Here is a 7,464-nt window from a genome sequence, read left to right as displayed (position 1 = left end):
ACAACCTTGAAGGTGGACAGAAAAGGTCTGTTGCACCAGCCTGAGAAAGGAGCATCTAGCATGCAGGGCACAAAGGCAGACGCACCCTAAGCAAAGTCACTCCTAGGGACTGAATCACCAGCAGCAGTGGCAGGTTCCAGTCTTCTCAGTCCATAGACACTAGAAACAACTTAGAAGGTAATCAGGAGGGGTCTTTTAGAACTATGGGTGAGAGGGATGCAAGGTCCAGCACAGGGCCACAGAGCATGACAATATGGCCCCTGCTTCAGCAAACCAGGAACAGGCCTTGAAAGTGCCTGAATCAGCAGGTATAATGGTGACAGCAGTGACAGCATCAGTAGCTGTAGCTCCTGGAGCTAATAGCCTGGACTGAATGGTTGAAAGCCACCTATGTAGACTTCTAGGAGCCAAGATGATGGAAATAGCAGTAAGTAGGTCTCACTCTCCCTTATTGACCTTGGAAAAACCCAGAGAATATTTTCCCAGGAAAAATCCTGAAATAGTTGAGTCAGCATAAAGACTAGATACAGCAATGTTTTAACTCATGAGGTTAGGTGGATTAATGGGAAAGATACTTCTTGATGCGGCTAAAGGGGACCAGTATAGGAAGGGAGGCATCCCAGCAAGCCAGTGGCAAGACCCACCTCAGCAAATTACTAACCAGGTCCCTAGCCCCCAGCACAAGAAGACTGGGACAGTGTGCCCCTGTGCCCCAGAAGCAGAGATAAATTTTAAAAGCCAGAAAAAAAGCAAACAAGATGAGCAAGAAGCAACATAGAAAAACAATGGTCATAGAAAAGTATCTTGGTGACAGGGAAGATCCAAACACAAATTCAGGGGAGGATAACATTGTCAATATACCCACAACTGAAAACTAGGAGGGGGATATGAACTGGTCTCAAGCCCAAGAAGCCTCTTGGAAGAGCTGAAGAAGGATTTTAAATAAGGAAGGTAGAAGAAAATTTGAACAATTCATTTTTTTAAATGGAAAAAAAAATACTCAAGAAAAAAAAACTCCTTAAAAAGTAATATAGGGCAAATGGAAAAGGAAGTATGAAAGCTAATTGAAAAAATCAATTCATTAAAAATTAGAATTGGGTAATTGGAAGCTAATGGCTCTGAGAAATCAAGAATCAGTTAAACAAAATCAAAAGAATGAAAAAAATCAAAGAAAATGTAAAATTCCTAATTGGAAAAAGAACTGACTTGGAAAACAGATCCAGGAGAGAGAACTTAAGAGTTATTGGTCTATCTGAAAGCCATGATGAAAAAATGAGCCTGCACAGTATCTTTCAGGAGATCAAGGAAAACTGCCCTGAGGCCCTAGGACCAGAGAATAAAATGGTCATAGAAAGAATCCACCAATCACCTCCTGAAAGAGATCAAAAATTGAAAATGCAGGGACTACTGTAGCCAAATTCCAGAATTATCAAATAAAGGAGAAAATCCTGCAAGCAGCCAGAAAGAAACAATTCAAGTATCTTGGAACACAGTCAGGATTACGCAGCACTTTGCAGCTGCTATATTAAAAGATCAGAGGACTTGGAATATGATATTTGGTAAGGCAAAGGAGCTTGGATTGCAACCAAGGATTGACAACTCAGCAAAATAGAGCATAATCATTCACGGGAGGAGATGGACATTAAATGATATAGAGGACTTCTAGATTTTCCTAAGGAAAAGTCCAGAGCTCAATGGAAAATTTGATCTTCAAATACAAGACTCAAGAGAGGCATGAAAAGGTAAACTGGAAAGGGAAAAAAATCATGTTATTCAATAAGAGGAAATTGTTTCTATCCGTACATGGGAAGATGATACTTAAAAGCTCTTGAGAGCTGTATCTTTATTATAACATTGAGAAGGGATATAGATAGACAAAGGGGATGGGTTTAAGTTGACTTTGATGTGATGATAAAAAACCTAATGAAATGGTGAATAGGAACTGTAATGGGAGAAGAGGAAAGCAGGAAGAAGAAAAGGGTAAATTACATCACATGAAGAAACACAAAGACATTACAGTAGAGGGAAAGAAGAGAGGGAGATGAGCATTGTCTGAACTTTACTCTCATCAAATTTGGCTCATAGAGGGAATAACATACTCAGTTAGGTACGGAAATTTAACTTGCCATATAAGAAGTAGCAGGAGAAAGAGAAAATAAAAATGAAGGTAGATAGAAAGGAGGGAAAAAAGTAGTAAGGGAAAAACAGAAAAAAAAGAGAGGGGGCTGATAGAAGGAGGGCAGATTGAGAGAGGCAGTAGTCAAAAGCAAAACTCTAGTGAGGAGGGAAAGGGAGAAAAGGAGAAAGAAAAGCATAATGGGGGAAAGGTGGATAGCATAGACAGAAAGACATAGATAGTAATCATGACTGTGAATGTGAATGAGATGAACTCTCCCATAAAATGGAAATAGATAGCAGAATGGATTAAAAACCTTTATCCTACAATATGTTGTTTACAAGAGACACTTTTGAAACAGATGGACACACACAGGGTAAAGGTAAAAGGCTGGAACAGAATATATTATGCTTCAACTGAAGTAAAAAAAAAATCAGGGGTAACAATCCTGATCTCAGACAAAGCAAAAGCAAAAATAGATCTTATCAAAAGAGATAAGGAAGGAAACTAAATCCTGCTAAAAGGCACCATAGATAATGAAGTAATATCATTACTAAACATATGTGCACCAAGTGGTATGACATCTACATTTTTAGAGGAGAGGTTTAAGGAGTTACAGGAAGAAATAGACAGCAAAACTATACTAGTGGGGGACCTGAACCTCTCCCTCTCTGAACTACATAAATCTAACCACAAAATAAACAAAAAAAGAAGTTAAGGAGGAAAATAGAATTTTAGAAAAAGTTAAATATGGTAGACTTTTGGAGAAAATTGAAAGTGGATAGAAAGGAATATACTTTTTTTTTCTCAGTGGTACATGGCACCTACACAAAAAACTGACCATGTACTAGGGCACAAAAACCTTATAATCCAATGCAGAAAGGCAAAAATATTAAATACATCCTTTTCAGATCATGATGCAACAAAAATTATATGTAATAAAGTGCCTTGGAAAGATATACTAAAAACTAATTGGAAACTTAATAATCTAATCCTCAAGAATGAGTGGGTCAAAAGACAAATCACAGAAACAATTAACAACTTCACCCAAGAGAACGACAACAATGAGACAACATACAACTTATAGGATGCAACCAAAGCAGTTCTTAGGGGAAGTTTTATATCTCTAAATGCTTACATGAAAAAAAAAAATTGAGAAAGATGAGTTCAATGAATTGGGCATGCAACTAAAAAAAAAAACTAGAAAAATGACAAATTAAAAAATCCTCAATGAAATACCAAATTAGAAGCACTGAAAACCAAAGGAAAGATTAATAAAATTGGAATTAAGAAAACCATTGAACTAATAAATAAAACTAAGAACTGGTTTTATGAAAAAAAACAATGAAATAGACACACTTTTGGTTAATTTATTTTAAAAAAAAGGAAGAAGAAAACCAAATTGCTAGTATCAAATATGAAAAAGGTGAATTAACCACCAATGAAGAGGAAATTAAAACAATAATTAGGAAATATTTTGCCCAAGTGTATGCCAATAAATTTGACAATCTTAGTGAATTGGATGAATATTTACAAAAATATAGATTGCCCAGATTAACAGAAGAGGAAGTAAAATACCTAACACCATCTCAGAAAAAGAAATTGAACAAGCTATTGATGAGCTCCTTAAGAACAAATCTCAAGGGCAAGATAATTTTACAAGTAAATTCTATCAAACATTTAAAGAACAATTAATTTCAATACTATATAGATTATTTGGGAAAATAGACGAAGAAAGAGTCTTACCAAACTCTTTTTATGATACAAATATGGAGCTCAGACCTAAACTGGGAAGAGTCAAAACACAGAAAGAAAATTATAGACTAATTTCCCTAATGAATATAGATGCAAACATTTTAAATAGAGTACTAGCAAAAATATTACCGCAACTTATGATAATAATAACATTCATCTGGAAGAAAAAAAGGTCCAGAATATTAAGGGAATTAATGACAATAAATCCAAGGGAATGTGGCCTAGTCATACCAGATCTTAAATGTATTATAAAGCAGCAATCATCAAAACTACTGGGTACTGGCTAAGAAATAGAGCGGGAGATCAGTGGAATTGGTTAGGTATACAAGACACAATAGTCAATGATTATAATAATTTATTGTTTTATAAACCCAAAGATCCCAACTTCTGTGATAAGAACTCACTATTTGACAAAAAAACTGCTAGGAAGACTGGAAAACAGTTTGGCAGAAACTAGGCATAGACCAAAATCTTACACCATATACCAAAATAAAGTCAAAATGGGTCCACGATTTAGCTATAAAGGCTGATACTGTAAGCAAACTGGGAAAGCAAGGAATAGTTTACCTATAAGATTTTTGGAGAAGGGAACAATTTATTACCAAACAAGAGATAGAGAACATTATGAAATGCAAAATGGATAATTTTGATTACATTAAGTTGAAAAGATTTCTTTTTGTTCATTTTTTTGTTTTTTGTTTTTTTTTCCCCCACAAACAAAGCCAATGCAACCAAGATTAAGAAGGAAGTAGAAAACTGGGAAAGGATTTTTACAACCAGTGTCTCTGATAAGGCCCTCATTTCTAAAATACATAGAGAACTAAGTCAATTTATATGAATATAAATCATTTCCCAATTAAGAAATGGTCAAAGGATATGAACAGGGAGTTTTCAGATGAAGAAATTATGCTATCCATAGTCATATAAAATGCTCTAAATCATTCTTGATTAGACAAATGCAAATCAAAAGAACTCTGAGCTACCACATCACAGCTATTAGATTGGTTAACATGACAGAACAAGAAAATGATAAATGTTGGCCTAGCAATACCACGACTTGTTCTGTTTCCTAAGATGATTAGGAGAAAAGGAAAAAAAAAAACTATACATTCTAAAATGTTTATAGCAGCTCTCTTTGTGATGACAAAGAAGTGGAAATTGCAGGGATGTCCATCAATTGGGGATTGGCTGAACAAGTTGTGGTACATGATTGTGATGGAATGCTACTGTGGTATAAGAAATGGGTTCAATGATTTTAGAAAAAAAATATGGAAGGACTTACATGAAATAATGAAGAGTGAAATGAGCAGAACCAAGAAAACATTGTATACAGTAACAGCAATATTATTTTAAAAATGACTTTGAGCTCTGCTCAGCTCAGCAATAGCTCTTCTTCCTCCACAGAAGAAAGCCACGATCCCCGACTCCCCTACAACCATGTTGAAGTGACCTGCAGTTGGCATTGAATTTGGCACCACTTACTCCTATGTGGGATTCTTCCAACATGGGAAAGTGGAAATCATTGTAATGACCAAGGAAACAGATCCACCCCAAGCTATATCACTTTCACTGACACAGAATGTTTAATCAGTGATGCTATAAAAAATCAAATTGCAATGAACCCCGCCAACAGTTTTTGATGCCAAACATCTAACTGGTTGCAGATTTGATGATGCAGTTGTACAGACATGAAACATTGTCCTTTCATGGTGGTGAATGACACAGGCAGGCCTAAAGTGCAAGTGGAGTACAAAGGAGAGACAAAAGTTTCTATCCAGAAGAAGTATCTTCTATGGTCTTGAACGAGATGAAAGAAATCATTGAAAGTTACTTTGGGAAGACTGTCACAAATATTGTGGTCACAGTATTAGCCTATTTCAATGATTCACAATATCAGGCCACCAAAGACGCTGGAACCATTGCTGGTCTCAGTGTGCTCTGAATCATCAATGAGCCAACTGTTGCTGCTATTGCTTATGGCTGAGGAAAAAAAAGTTTGGTGCTGAGAGAAATGTGTTGAACTTTGACCTTGGAGGTAGTATTTTCCATGTTTCCATTCTTACCATTAAAGATGGCATCTTTGAGGTCAAGTCTACAGCTGGGGACACTCACCTGGGTGAGGAGGACTTTGACAACTGAATGGTCAACCATTCCATTGCTGAGTTCAAGCAAAAGCACAAGGACATCAGTGAGAACAAGCATACTGTTTGCTGTCTGTGCACAGCTTGTGAATGTGCAAAGTGTACCCTCTCTTTTAGTACCCAGGCCAATATTGATATTGACTCCCTCTATGAAGGTATTGACTTCTATACATCATTCACCTGAGCCCATTTCAAAGAGCTGAATGTTGACCTCTTATGTGTCACACTAGACCCCGTGGAAGAGGCCTTAAGAGATGCCAAACTAGAAAAATCACAGATCCATGACATTGTCCTGTTGGGTGGTTCCACTCGCATCCCCAAAATCCAGAAGCTTCTGCAAGACTTCTTCAATGGCAAGGAACTCAACAACAGTATCACTCCTGATGAGGCTGTTGCCTATAGTGAGGCTGTTGCCTATAGTGAAGCTGTCCAGGATGCCATTTTGTTGGAGATGAATCTGAGAATGTACAGGACTTGCTGCTGTTGGATGTCACTCCTCTTTCCCTTGGAATTGAAACTGCTGGTGGAGTTATGACAGTTCTGATCAAACATAATACCACCATCCCCACTAAAGAGACACAGACCTTTACCACCTATTCAGATATCCAGCCTTGTGTTCTTATTCAGATTTATGAAAGTGAGAGAGCAATGACAAAGAATAGCAACCTGCTTAGCAAGTTTGAGCTCACAGGAATCCACCCCCCCCACCAGCACCCAGGGGTATTCCTCATATTGAAGTAACATTTGACATTGATGCAAATGGCATCCTCAATGCTTCTGATGTGGACAAGAGCACAGGCAAGGAGAACAAGATCACCATTACCAATGATAAAGGTCATCTGAGGAAAGAAGACATTGAGCATGTGGTCCAGGAGGCTGAGAATTACAAGACTGAGGATGAGAAGCAGAGAAACAAGCTGTCTTCCAAGAATTCTCTTGAACCTTATGCTTTCAACATGATGGCTATCATAGAGGATGAAAAACTGCAAGGCCAAATTGGTGATAAAGACAAACAGAACATCCTTGACAAATGTAATAAAATAATCAACCAGCCAGATAAGAACCAGACTGTTAAGAAAGAAGAATTTGAGCCTCAGCAGAAAGAATTGAAGAATCTGGAACCCCTTCATTGCTAAGCTGTACCAGAGTGCATGGGGCATGCCAGGAGGCAAGTCTGGTAAGTGGAACAGTCCCATCTGGAGGTACTTTTTCTGGACCCACCACTGAAGAGGTTGACTAAACACACCAGAAGAAAGAGCACTCTACACAGCTTTCCAAAAATTGAAGGACTTAAATTTGTAGCCAAAGCAACAGTAGTTTAAAAGTAACATTTAAGTTACTGTGTAAATCTGGGCATTCTGAATACTTGAATGTGTGCAGAGGGAGAGAAGTGAACAACACTGTACTTTATCAGAATTGTAAACACGTAGAAATGCAGTTCTTTTCCTGGAA

At 37.4% G+C, this 7,464-nt stretch overlaps 1 pseudogene; it reads left to right on the top strand.

Moving 5' to 3' along the window:
- Positions 1–5,308: 5,308 nt before the first annotated feature.
- LOC114029101 lies at positions 5,309–7,252 on the top strand (annotated as a pseudogene).
- The last annotated feature ends 212 nt before the right edge of the window (positions 7,253–7,464 follow it).

This window comes from Vombatus ursinus, unplaced genomic scaffold (assembly GCF_900497805.2).
Source record: "Vombatus ursinus unplaced genomic scaffold, bare-nosed wombat genome assembly UNPS02014909.1, whole genome shotgun sequence".
Taxonomy (NCBI): domain Eukaryota; kingdom Metazoa; phylum Chordata; class Mammalia; order Diprotodontia; family Vombatidae; genus Vombatus; species Vombatus ursinus.
Note: the sequence above shows the minus strand (reverse complement) of the source record. Positions and strands in the feature narration are given on the sequence as shown.